This window comes from Chanos chanos, chromosome 11 (genome assembly GCF_902362185.1).
Source record: "Chanos chanos chromosome 11, fChaCha1.1, whole genome shotgun sequence".
NCBI lineage: Eukaryota > Metazoa > Chordata > Actinopteri > Gonorynchiformes > Chanidae > Chanos > Chanos chanos.
Window position 1 is genome coordinate 20,360,121 of NC_044505.1, and position 15,020 is coordinate 20,375,140.

A 15,020-nucleotide genomic window follows, 5' to 3' on the forward strand; every position below is an offset into this window, starting at 1 on the left:
CACACACTGCATTTGTGCCCCAGTGTACTGACCTACATAGAACACCCTTCTCTTTATGTTAATCCCTACAGGCAGCATATGTAGACTTCGCATTGAACGATGTATGAATGCACTTGGCTTTATCAGCTGCGCTTTCTGTTTAACAGTCTTTAAGCCCCTCCCCACAAAACACACACACACGCACAAAGAGAGAGAGAAAGAGAAAGAGAGAAAAATTCTCATAAACAGAACAGCATCAAGGGTTACAAAGATCTGTTTTGTCTCTGGTCGACCCTGGAGGAGAACAGGAGTAGACAACGTATTGAGTGTCGAAACATGCATCAAGTTGTGCTATAGATGTATTTTCACTCGCTGTCCAAATTTTTTTTGCACTTTGGTTTCTACTGTGCTGCTAAACACAGACCCTGTAGGCACCTGCATGCAGAACCACTTCCTGTTAAACTTAAACACAGACACAGAGACCACTGTGAACACATCAGTGTGTGTGAACAGTGACACCCTGCATTCACTGCGTATGAGTTCAGTTTATCGTTTACGTTGTTTACATAAGGAGGAGGACACTCACCTTGTTATTACACATTCAGAATGTGTTCTCTTTTTGTTATATATCATTTCTGCTTTACTGTCCTTCCTCTCTGTGTCTCACTCTCTTTCTGTCTCCGTCATTCTCTCACAGTCGTATAAAAAATCATCAGGCTCTGTGTACCAGAGGTATTACTTCCCTGTCTCTTTTAACAATGGCTCATTTGAAGCCGATCTGTACCAGTCAAGGACAGCACTGTGTGTTGCCCTCCCTCTCTGGGCCTGAAATAAACAGCCTGACAACTGTACAACTAGTAGGCTGACTCTTTAATGGCTGTTTGATAAAAAAAAAAGGAAAAAGAAGAAGAACTGACAAAAGCTGTCTGAAAGCTGTTAATACAGTTTAACAGACTATCACTGTGTGTGTGTGCGTGTGTTTGTTTTGCTTCACAATTTTATGGACTGTCACGCCATTGGATCAAATTGCAAGCTTTGTCTCCATGGAGACTCTCTGGCTACATTCATGTCAACGTCAGACCTGAGCAGACACGGACACTATTATTCTCGCTCTTATGTGTCCATAGAAACGCCTGGAAGTTAAAAATACAATATTCCACACACCTGTCAAAGAACCATAGTTCTCCGTTTTCCTAGTTTTATTAAAAGCTAATAGAACTGATGTGTGTTGTTTGATGCATAATCTGTGAAAAACTAGACTTCCTTGCATGATTTTGAGTGTGTTTGCTCCGTGTGGTCAGAGTGAGAAAGTCTGTGGTGTTTTTTCCGTATCTGTGTACAGCTCCTCATCTCTAGTGCACCACACAGTCTACAACACAACTCTCTGGGTTTTCATTTTCTCACCCCTGCTGCAGTTTGTGTGTCGCTGAACTCACATGCATTAACCACACACACTTCATTTATAACTCCAGTCACTTGTAATATGAGATCTTTAAGGTGAAATGCCTGCTCTAATGTCATGTAATACAGTGTGGGAACACTATTCAAACAGAATCAGACTTATGTTTACATTTATTCATTTTGCCGATGCTTTGACCTTAAGACCAAACGAAGCATCAGGGGTTGAAAAAGTACAAGTAGAAATACTGGTACTAAAAAAAGATGCATTCTAAGTTTAAACTGACAACTGTTTTTGTAAATTGTAAATGAGTGACTATTTTACTCTTACTTAAGTATTTTTCAAAAGGGAAACTTTGACTCTACTTAGAGTTTTTTTTTTTAGTAACAGGTCTTCTACTTTTACTTTTTCCATTAATGGGCTGGTCACAGTGGAGGTCCCACAGCTAACTTTAGCGATAGACCAGACACAAGTACAAGAAAAGTTGAGAGAAGTAAGAGACTGAACTCAGCTATTTCAGTTCTCTCAGCTAATGACAGACCGAGGTAGAAAAAGTGCTAAGGAACCAGGGCTATAGAAGTGTGTGAGAGGAAGCAGTGCTAATGGTTGAAATGATATGACAACAAAGTGGGTATGTTGCACCATGAGCTAAAGCTTCAGTGAACCTTTCAACACAAAGTATCCTGAAAGCAAGTGCTTAATAATACCACAGAGTTATAGGAAATCCACATCATAACAGTAAATGGACACACATCAGAATAAGCATCAGCAGAGAACATTTATGTAGGAGCACTAAGTAGTATACATCATAGAGAGAAACATAGTACATTAGAGCATTTGAGCTGTCAGTCAGTAAGTAGAGGTTGAGGGTAAGTAGGGGGGTGGGTTAGTCCGTAGCTGTGGAGGTGAGCGTTTCTTAAGAGTACTTAAGGTACTTAACCTGCCCTCTAATTCAAGTTTCTAGTCCAACAAGTCAAAAAATTAATTGAAATCAGTCCTCTGTGGTATTAAAACAACATTAGCATCAGTTTAGGAGTCACAGTAAAGTATTTCTGTGAGGATTATACACTGAATAAGCTGTGTGCGTGTGCGCGCGTGTGTGTGTGTGTGTGTGTGCACGTGTGTGTGTGTATGTGTACACATATATATATTTATACCCTGTGCTGATTCATGACCTGTCTGTGTTTTTGTACTGTGTGATTCAGCTTTGAAAGGACTAAATATTGTTATCAGATTTCTGTCTGTGTGTATAGTTTCCATCTGCTTATATATAAACATTTCCACCATCTGGGATCTCTACAGAAGTCCTCTCCGTCCTCCTTCTCTCTAAATCACATGGAAACGGAAAAAAAAAACTTTAAAGAGACGAAAATAAATGTTGGTCTTTACTATTTTAAGATACAGTTCCTCTGTTTTTTTAATGCTTGCGTTCTATATTTTCAGCTACTTCTTTTGTGGCTGAGGTCCGTTTGAATCATGTATAATGTCTCTCTTTCTTCTGAGCTGAGGCCAATCTCTCTGAAACGTCTGTCTTTTTTTTCTGACACTGAATCCCTTGCACTGCTTCCCTTCACACAAACTCCCATGGGTCATTAACTCCCTCCCCTTTCTCCTTATCTTCCTTTCCCTCTCTCTCTCTTGCTTTTGCCGCCAATTACAGTATGTTTATTACCGGACATGCTCTTTCAGCATCAGTGCTTTAACTCTTCATGTCCTGTCTAATGTCTTTTAATGGGGTTTGATCCCCGGAAATACAGGGGTGGGACAAAATAATGGAAACACCTTGTTAAATAACAGTTTTATTATTTAATATCGAGTTGGTCCTCCTTTGGCAGCAATAACTGCTTCAACACATCGAGGAATAGATTCATACAACTTTTGGACAGTCGCTAAGGGAATTGTAATCCATTCCTGAAGCAAAATCTGTTCCAGCTCTTTCAGAGATGACGGTGGAGGGAAATGGCTCCTTACTTGCTGCTCCAGAGATTTTCGATTATGTTAAGATCTGGTGATTGTGGGGGCCAATCCAAGTGTTCAGCTTCACTGTTGTGCTCTTCATGCCAGTCTTTAATGATTTTAGCAGTGTGAACTGCCGTATTATCGTCTTGAAAAATGGCAACAACGTTTGGAAAGAGTGTTTGGACCATTGGGTGAATTTGGTCACCCAAAATTGACAAACAGTCTTTAGAGGTAACCCTATCATGCAGTGCTAACACAGGACCAAGAGAATTCCACAATATTATGGCCCAAACCATCACAGAACCACCTCCATGCCTAAAGGTTGGGGTCGGGCAATCAAAATTAAGGGCTTCTTTCAGCTCCCTCCATACATAAATTCATCCTGAACAAGGAAAAAGTGTGAAGGATAATTCGTCAAAGAAGATGACATTCTTCAACTGGTCCATTGTTCACTTCTGATGGTCTTTTCACCATTTTAGGCATTTTCGAACATTGATGGGAGAAAGAAAAGGTTTGGCAATGGCAGCCTTTTCATGGTATCCAGCTGCATGGAGCTCTCGACGAACTGTATTTGGTTGATACTGGTTTAGTAAGATGTCGGTTTAGCTCTGCGGTTACTTTATTAGCTGTGATTTTTTGACACAATGTGTTCTAGTGCTCTGCAGTCACGTTCGCAGTGTTTTGGCTTTCGCCCAGAGTAACGCTTCCCAGAACTAGTTTTCCCTAGTTTTCGGTGTGCCATCATGACTTTAGAAACTGTTCCTCTTGAAACATTAAACAACTCAGCAGTTTTTGTTACTGAAGCATCAGCCGTTCGCGCTCCAACAATTTGCCCTCTTTTGAAGTCTGAAAGGTCACACATTATGACTTATACTAATATGCAGACCTCTAGAGAAAGAAAAATCTTGGGTAATACATAAGGCACTGGATGTCTGCAGTGCATATACATAAGATTTACATATCAGTGGGAATTGTATTGACGTCTAAACATCAGCAAATTTATAGGTCATGAAATACCATGTGTTACCATTATTTTGTCCAACCCCTGTATGTCACAAATGATCTAAACTCAGCCTCCTCCTCTTGACTGGAGACTGAAAATGCAAAAGTATCTTTATAGCGGTATCTCATTGTCATCGATCGATATGCTTAGAGGCAAAGTCTGGCGTGAAAAATGTCAGACTTTGTTTGTACCATCACTTTGTACTGTTAGAAGAGCCTGTGAGAGAGAAGCATAAGCTGGGATAGGAATGCGTCACAGATAAGCTGGGGGGTGGGCAGGGTGATGTCAAGGGAAGAGAAACACATCATTAATTTACCACAGCAGATGGAAAAGTCCCAGTAGCTGCAGCAGATAAAATTATTTTCATGACAGAGCCCCTAGGGACTATTTTGGAAATTCCCAAGGTTTTCTTTGGAGGGACATCTGCAGCAGAAAATACCCCTTTTTGTCAATTGTTCCTCACATGGTACAGTTTTGTTATACTCAGCCACAAATCACACACTTTTTCACCCAGGATCCAATGTCTGATGGGTCTGGAGTGACTTTAAAAAATGAGAGATGACTTGGGTTACACCCTGAGTCATTGTACTGTATGAGAAACAGGTAATTCTACCCTTCAGTCCCAGCAGGCATAAGCACTCATTGTGCCATCATGATACATTTGCATTGAGTTGAACTAAAAGGCAAATCAGGTTACTGATTCTGTATCATGTGACTGATAACAATCCCAGGCAAAAGCCTCAAGTCAAACAGAAAGCCATCCGGTCTCACCATGGCGACCACGTGCATTGTTCTACAACATCATTTCTGTTCTTTTTGTAGAGCATATGTGTGTAAGGCTTTTGTGGGGTCTTCCCTCTGTGACAACATTTCATAATTAGTTGCAAATGACCACATGCCACTTAATTAATTATATACCCCTGGTATACCCAAACCTAAAAAGCAGTATGTGTATCTATATATGTCTGCAAATAAATGTGAACTTTGGTCTCTGGGGCATGAAATGCTTTGTTACCTCAGAAACCACTGCGAATGATCCTGTCACCAAGCAACAGACCAGAGACTGTTTGTGTCGAGGGACAGAGCTCCATCCACTATGGCTTTGTAACCAAATTCTGTCCAGCAGGACAACAGAAAAAGTCTATTCAGCTGCTGTTACTGTTGTTAGTTTCACCTTTAAATGGTCTTGGCCTGTCTCCTCTGTTGATACTATTCTTCTCTAGTTATGTTGGGATAGTATCTACATGATCTGTGGCGACTTCACTCTTTGATACCCTTTCATGGTGGTCAAAAAGAAATTACATGTGGAATTTAGTCTCCTTTAAAGTTACTGTACAACAGATATGTCCGCTGTTAGATGTGTTTTGTAACCGATGGAGCTTGTTGGCATCCTGAAATGTGCCTCTACAACCAACCACTGACCCCAAAAGCTTGAACCTTAAACTACTACCGCACGTGTACATGATTATTATGAGAATCTGACATCACTTAAATTGCTTTACCACAGCATCTGATACTGTGGTGGACTTTTGTGTAAGGATAAATTATTTGATTGACCATGTAAATATTTGATGGAAGTCTGAGTAAGGTTTAATGCAGTTGAGCTGTCCTCCCCTTTTCAACCTGAAACTCCCTCACTAAACTAACTCCTCCCCACTGCAAACAGCAAACCCATTAGGGGTTTCTTCATATTTACAGATGGACCTCATACTGTAGTCATACTGACTCAGTTTTCATCAGTCACTAACCTTAAATACAGACAGCCATGAGAAACATCAGCCCTGCTCTGTTTACTGAAAGGCCCACAATGACTTCATTGTACTTTTTTTGAATTTCAGAGTTACACTGGACCAATCTGGTGAATGGAACATGCTTTGCATACGTTTTTTCCTCATTATGGTCTCGTGTCTCACAGTGGGACTTTTTTTCCTTCCCCAGTAAAATGTTTCTGTGAGCTGATGAAGACCACACATATACATGCATGCAGAGGAGTTCCTGTCTAGTGCTGTTTGCATGTCATCGCTCTCCCACACTGAAGACTGGCCCTTACAATCTAACCACATCTGAGAGAGGCCTTTGAGCATGTCTCACAGTTAGTGGAAAACACCAAGCTTTTTCTCACACACAGTATAACAATGTAGTATGTAAAGTTTAGGATGTGGACATTTTGTTGACTGAGACAAGTTCAATATGATGTCTCCCCAAATTGCCCTTTAGGCTTTTTGTTGCAAGAAAGGCCTCTTTGAAACACATTGGACACTTCAGCGGATAGAAAGAAGATGATGAAAAAAAAAGAAATATAAAGGGATGAAACTGAAGGATGACAAACACAACAAAACACATAAGTGGTAGAAAAGGGGAACTGTAATAGCAGTTTAGTGTCATAACTATTTTATTACATCAATTAATTTAAATTAAAGGTTCAAACAAAAATAAAATAATAAATTTAAAAAAGGCTCCTCACCTTGCAACGTTCTATTTACCCTCTTTGAAATCATTTGTGGAGTAAGATCCTATTTAAAGGGAACACTTTACAACAGTATGACACAGTCTTCTTCGCCATAGCGCTGTGTGTGTGTTTGTGCGCGCGCGCGTGTGCGTGTGCGCGTGTTGCAAGCGAGCTCAGTAGTCATGGTTGATGATCTGCTGAGGACAAAGCGATGTGAACAGGTTTATTCGACGATAATGAGGATATGTATACTAGCCAAAATTTGAGATGGCACCTTTTTGTCTTTCATTTGACCAGTAAGTATACACAATGCATCTCCTTTTCCAAAGAAATAAGCTCTTTCACTTCTAAATTGTATATATCACTTATATCAATTACTTTTGCTTGTGACGAAATTCTAGAAAAAGCGTTCAACTTACATAATGTTGAGATTGTTAAAAAGATGTTTAAAGTTTGTTAGGTGCTCAATTCGGACTCGATCAATTATTCTTCAGAGATAAAGCTTGTATCACGCAAATCGTCGAACTGAACGCAGAAATGCAGCTCTTGCTGAAAAGATAACAGCTGGAAAGTGCTTAACCGAAGCCGTGCTTTGACAGATATTCTACATTTTTACCTGTTTAAGCAATAATTGTATTGTAGTTTTGTGAGGCTACGCCTGCATCAATCGACCGTTTGAAGCACATTTTAAAACTCTGATGAGTGGTAACATGAAATCGGTACCGTTGTCATTGGTCGGTTATTTTAGATCTCTCCGAAGATCACCATTATAACAACGTTATATTGGGCACTTAAGTGTATTTTTACTGAGAGTGTTCGTATTGGTTTATTTGATCCCTTTTCTGATACTGTTCAGTAATTGGTGTTACCAAAGAAGCATGGAAACTGCGTGATATCGCCGCACAAGGCTTGTTCTTTTTAAGGGAGACAGTCTCTGTGTGCGGTACCTCACTGTAGCCCAGGGATGTTTGTTTATCAAACTGCAGATGGCGTTCACCTGGTTGGTATATCCTGGATACACCAGGACCTTTTGTGTCGCCTATTTAAACAAACTCTATATCTGCATAAAAGAGTAAAAGTTATTGATGTATTGAATCTTGATGATTCTTGATTCTTCTTTAGGCAATGGACATCAAAGGTAATGATATAGCACAGTGTACTATGATGTGATCAGTGGATGTATTAATACATTAATAAAGACATTATTCACTAAGTAGAGGTCACAGATCATACTCTTGGTTCACCAGGTTCATGTGACGTTTTACACTTGTTGTGTCCACAAAGACCTGCATGGGTAAAAGACAGTGGAAAATTTTTATCTTATACCATAGTGTTGCTTTGTATGAAACCGTTTTCATGTTTGTGATAGGCCTGCACAGTAAGGATGAAATATGTTTACCATTATAATTTGTAAATAATTCCCTAGTAGCATTCATTCAGTATGAGAAACATCCACACCCTGGCACTTAAAAAAAAATAAAAGATATGTTTGTGTAAATGCTAAACCAGGCACTTAAAAAAACAGATACATGTTTAAATGCAATGTACAAGGTCTTTTAATCATTTTATTATGTAGACACAACATTTGTTGGTTTCTAAATATACACAGGAGGATTTTTTGAGGGGATTGACTTGCAAATACGTAAAAACAGGATGTCAGTAATTCAACACCAGCTTCCTACAATTTACAATTTGGTATTTGGCAGACGCTTTTAGCCAAAGCGACTTACAGTAAGTGCATCAGTCAGATCCTATTACCTCATAAACAGAGATCACAATAGGACTGTGCGTTAATTTACCCTTCATATTGCGCTCCTGGAATACTTTGACAGTGAATGACAAACACAAATACAAGACAACGTTTTGTTTTGTTTTGTTTTTTATGTAAGGAAAGGGAGATTAGGCAGTGGGGGACAGGTGGGTTCTGAAGAGGTGGGTTTTCAGTTTCCTGCGGAAGATGGCAAGAGATTCCGCAGTCCTAATTGCATGAGGGAGGTCATTCCACCATCGTGGAGCAATGGCGGAGAAGAGGCGTGGTCGGGAAGAACGGCTGCCGGGTTCCCGAAGTGAGGGGACAGTCAGTTGACCAGAGGTCGTAGAGTGGAGGGTTCTAGTAGGGGTATATGGAGTTATTAGGGACTGAAGGTATGATGGGGTGGAGCCTCTTGTGGCCTGGTAGGCCAGCACCAGTGTCTTGAACTGGATGCAGGCTGCTACCGGAAGCCAGTGGAGCGCAGTAAGGCGTGGAGTGACATGAGAGTGCTTAGGGAGGTTGAATACCAGGCGTGCAGTGGCATTTTGAACAAGCTGGAGTGGCCTGATGGCGCAGGTCAGCAAGCCAGCCTTCCTAAAGGGAGGTTGCTGAATGACAGAATGATTTTACCGGAATATTGTCCACATCAAAGAGTCCCGTACCCTATTTTAATTCTCAAACGCTCCATGATAGTTTGGGTTAACATTAAACTCAAATGAATGTGTCTACTTGACAGTGGTCGTGATTTTTTTCTGTTGAGTTTTCTTTGGTGTATTTAGTTCTATTTCAGATTATCTTTGACGGCCTTTGAATTCAGTCAGCCCAAACTCAGACACAGTTCAAACTGATACGGTTCACATACATTCAGTCTGAAGGACAAAACTTAGACACAAGGGCTAATGTGATCATCATGTTCTTTTTTTGGTGTCCACAGCAACAGACACCTCCCTCTGAAACTCATTTGTTTCCTTTCATCATCCATCTCACATTCACAACAAACAAAGTTTGGGAAAGTTTGGACATGGGATGGGATGTGTGTTCAAAAAATTGAAAATATGTAAAAAATGTATATGCAGATAATCACACCAGAGTTAGTGACTGAAAACAGGAAAATGAAACGAAAAGCTAATTGGGCTGTTATCTAGGCTTGGATAAACAGGGCCTGATGGAAGGAAATGAGAGATGATGTTAATGTAATCAGCCACTGAACACACACTTCCTTCTGCTTCCTGTGGCTGTACTCACGACTCATAAAGTATAAGACTTAAAGCACAGGTCATGTCTGACTATTCTGAAACATTTCTGTTCTCATTTCTCCAGTGAGTTTGCTTTATAGTACTGACAGCTTTAGCAAACATGTTACTTCAAGCTCCTTTTTTTCAGTGCAGTCTGACACTTTCTTGGGAACTGTTTTTCTTGAAATTTCATAATCAGTAAGGAATTAGGAACCTCCATACTGATCATTTTGTCTGCAAGGTATATAGTTTGCTAACTGTTACTGTTAAATTTTGTAAGTTAGAGTCAGAATAGCAATTATCATGGTGATGTCACACAATGAATATGCTTGTGACCTGCTCATGGGAGACCAGACGGCCCTTTTCACAGGCATCTGATGTTAACAAATCACCCACATTTAACCATTAGTTCATTCAGTCTTTGAGCCAACAGTCACATTTAGCTTCTGATGATAATCAGAAAAAAATTGGCGGATCGCTTTGGGATCATTTTAAAGCAAATAAGAGCATATACAGTTTGAAGGTGTGTGTGTTAACTGAAGAATCTTGTTTCCTTCATAACAGCACTCTGTGTCTTTATAACCTCCATCACTGCTGCTGGAAGAGAAGAAGTGAAGGGGATTGTGGGAGAGTCTTTCACATTTAATGCTCAGGTGTTTGAGTCTGGGGCTCTGCTTTATGAGGGACTTGGTAATATTGCACAGGTTTTAAATAGACAGAGTAACACAGACATTAAGCAGAAGTTTAAGAGTCGTGTGCACTGGGACAGTCAGAATGGACTCTTCACACTGTCAGACCTGAAGATGGAAGATTCTGGACTTTATACTGTTGAGAATACAAAGGGAGAGAATGTTCCACATGTGTTTCACCTGACAGTGTACAGTAAGTGTAAACTTTGATTTTTCATCGTGTCTGGGATTCAGCAACATTTTTAAAGCATAAGTTGTGATTTCTCACTGTATAAACATTAGAGAATAATTTTATTATATCAGCATTGTTATTGATGTATTACCATTCTTGTTTGTTTGTTTGTTTTTCTCAGATAAAGTCTTGATACCTACAGTGACAGCAGTTCAAAACTCATCCATTAAGCTGTGTTCAGTGGTGTGTTCAGTGGAGAATGGGAGAAATGTGACTCTGTCCTGGTACAAAGGGAAAGAGATACTGAACCAGACCAGCAGCCCTGATCTCAACACCAACCTCTCTCTCCATCTGGAGATAAAAGATGAGTTTAACAACATCCACAGCTGTGTCGCTGATAACCCAGTCAGTCACCAGACAACACAACTCAACATCACTGAGCTCTGTCCTCACATCCCAGGTAGAGGACACACATGACTGTTTATTGTGTGGTTTATTTACAGTACATCACTATGATTTTCAGTAAATTTGTCTGAATGTGTCATCATGTTAAATCTATAAAAAAGTAACAGACTAATTATGCACAAATATTGCACTCTAAACCTGTATTTTGTAACTCCTGTTTTCTTAAACCCATTATCTCACAGGTTTACCTTTTCACAGTTAACACATCAAGGCATTCCAGAAAGCAGGTTTAGTGAAAACTCTGAGTTAGTTAGCTCAGAACAAGTTGTAAATCTCCTAATAGAAGAGCCCATGGCTTTGTTTTGCTAGGAGAATGAAGCCATGGGGCACTTCTATTAGGGGGTTTGTTACTGAATTAACTAACTCAGAGTTTTCACCAAACCTGCTTTCTGGAATACCTCCCAGATATTGTTATTAAGGGGCTTGATTTACTGAGGATGTTAAGAAACTGTATCAGAACTAGAAAACAGTATAAAATGTGAAAGATGTAGAGGTACAGATGGAATACTGTGATGATAGAAACTGCCTTAGACAGTGTATTGAAATTTACTCTCTCTAGACATGTGCATTTATGGTGGCCAGTTTTCATTGGGAAATGTGTATTCAAGGCCATGATGCATTAAGTAAAATCTAAGTCAAGAGTTAAGATGTAATTAAGCATAAATATGACAATGAAAACAGTGAAGGCTCATTGGCTGCTTTGTAATAAGCTAAAATCATGTGTCTATCGACAGTTGTTCCTGTGATTCCAGAAAACAGAAATAGAAACTTCCATACCGGACTCATCATTGCTGTCACAGTGGTTTTTTTACTACTCGTGCTGGGAGTCACTGTGTGTCTAAAGAGAAGGAAACAGCAACACACACAAGGCAGGTATTTGTCATTTAGGTGCAGAACTCATTGCTTTCGGCCAGGATGCACATATAGTCACTACAGCGTCTTACCTTAAATCACTGATTTACAAGCAATTGGTCCTAATTGAAAATAAAATCTAACGGAGTATTTGTAGCTCAGGAAAATTAAACTAACACGCCATAGGACTTTTTTAGTTGTGTCACTTTTGTTGTGTCACTGTGCTATTTCTTTTTAAATCTTTTATTCCTCACTGGTGATGTGATGTCAAAACCAGTAAGACAGCCCTCACATCATTAAGTCTCATAACTGGATCAGACTGTGTGGAGCCGGCTGGTGTTTGTGGTCCTCTGTACTGTCTAATGATGAAACTGTGTGACTTCACAGTTACAGCAATGTCTCCAGTAAAGACCACATATGAGAAACTCTTCATGTGAAAAATTACTTCCCCGCTTTCAAAGAAGGAAGTTAAAAGCAGAACATCCCGTGTGTTATGTTCAAAGTACACAAATAAACGCATCATGTAGACAAAGGCTAACACTCCATGTCATATAGTTTTAATATAGTCTTCTGAGTATGGTTTTCTATGGTACGTGATTATGACCAGAAGCATATTTTATATAGTTATGAACTCTTTGATAAGGCGGATCATATTTAGTTATTATATTTGTTCTGTTGCTAGTTTTATTGGTCCATTTGAAAGTCTTTCTGAGTCTCTGGAGTGTTTGTCTCTGTCTATCAGTCAGTTCCTTTGGTCTTGGTCATAATTCATGAACATCACTAATATTCACGTTTTTCTTTGCAGATCCATCTGCAACTGAAGAACTAGAGGCAGATGTGGTTTACACTCAGATTAATCACAGTCAGTCTCCCCTGCCACAGGTTTGTGTCACCTGATAGACTGACTGACTGACAGAGACAAACTCTTAGAGATGCTGTGAGGTTTAATTTGTGTGTTGTAGTGATAGACAGGCTTGTGATGGAGATGCCAGTGTCTCAGGAGTGGAGAGTAAAACAAGTGTGAGACAGTGTGGCTTTGCTGTGCAGTGTGATTGTGACTCTAGTCTGAAAATCTGCTCAGTCACTTTTACAGAATGAGAACAAGCATTCTCCCGTTTTTCAGACAGACGTTCTCAGTGTGATGTGTAATATTTACATAAAAACCTGATTGTTCCACACCAGTAAGGCAAATAATACCCTCAGGGAAGATTCTGATGTGACAGTTTCACAGGAGCACTGTCTCTCTTTGTCCTTCTCTCTCCCTTTTTCTCTCTGTCTCTCTCGCTCCTCCCTCTACATCATTCTCTCTCAGGAGCCAGGAAATATACGTGAACTGGTTTCCGGTGAAGAGAACCTGCAGCTAACAACAGTCTATGATAAGATCCGACCACACCCAGAGGCATCTGTCAACGGCTAGATAAGGTCGGCCAACAAAATGGACATTAAAGATCACAGGACAGTGTTTGCCCGAGTTCTGGCAGTGTGAATGAGATCTTACTCATTGTATAAGCAGCTAAATATTTATTGTAGAATTGAATTGAAGAATGTAAGTGTTTGTCAAATGCCCGTCTTGCCCCAGTCTGGAACCCACCATCACCACAAACAGTCGAGGTCAAAGTTCAGATGTGAAATTTAAATGTATGGATTGTTTAATCCCATGTCCCCTACTTAATTTCTGAGATTAAAGATGAAGTACTCCTTCTGCTATTATAGTTGAAACATCTGTGTTAGGACTAAAGCCAATTGCAGTTGAAGCTTATTTGAATCAGCACCCAGGGAGAGCAAGGGTTTTTTTTTTTTTTATTTGCATATGATTTCATGTGAAAATGACATTTATTTGCATAGTTGGCTCGGCTTAAATTTACCACAGGCAGTTTGCCATTTAGTTATACTCTACATTTTCTATTAGACAAAGCCTTATGCACATAAAAACTATGCACTAGTCAGCCAAACATATATCTAAAACTGTTTTTTTTTTTTATTTCACCAAGTGTGTGGTTTAATATGTGTTGTCTTTGCTGTGAGATCTGTGGATGTGGAGGACTTACATGGCTTATCACTGGATTGACATGTTGAATGTTGACATTGAACACTGAATAGTTTGTCGTCCCTTTTTTTTTGGTTATGCCTGTGTTACACAAACAGCAGGTGTTTGCTTCATTACGCTTTCAATAACAGACAGTCAGAGCCATCTGGTATAGCTGGAAATGAAGGAGAATTCCCCTTTGTGTGATAAGAGAAAAGGAAATGACTAAAGACCACCTGGATAGTTTCATGGCCTGTTGATGGCCTTTGATCAATAGTTTTGTGAGTAAGGCGAACAGATCTACCACACCACACAAAGAGAGGAGTGATCTCCTGCCTTAGTAAGTTATACTCATGAGAATAATGGAGTCAGAGTGTTGTGGTAAAAGGCTCCTCTGAAATACATTAACTCTTTGGTCCATGTTAAATCCTGCTTTCTTTCTCTCATCTGTCCAGACAATTTAGTACCAAAAAAGAGAGTTTTTAATCATGAAGATCTAAATGAAGTTATTTGCTCAGTATTCATATTAAGTTATTTGACAGTTTGGGAACAGAGGCTGTGAGTGACTGACCCAGTTTGTAGCTCAGTGGTCTATAGGAATAACATTTCATTAAAGTGAAGGAAGCGATTTTGTTTCAAAGCAGTTTATTTATTTATTGAAATCACCCATTTTGACAGAATCAGGACTTTCTGTAATAATATACTACCCAGTTTTGTTACACTGTCCACGGTCTGGTAATTTGACAAATACACATTGTTCCATCATGACCTGAGTTTCGCTGTGTTATTTGTTTGGTAATTTCTTCGACAAATTTCGCTAGTTTTGTGGCATATTTCAATACATTTCTTAACCAAAGCAGATACTGGCAGTTCAAAGTGTGAGTAGATTGGATGAAAAAAAAAAAAAGTTGTCTGCCATCTAGAGACTGAACTGTGTTATGTCTCCTTAATTGTTGTGCATGGTTTTGAAATGTCAAGGTGGGCTTCTCTGAATGCTTAAATTTATAAATTAAAAACACAAGACAAATAAATCACTGTT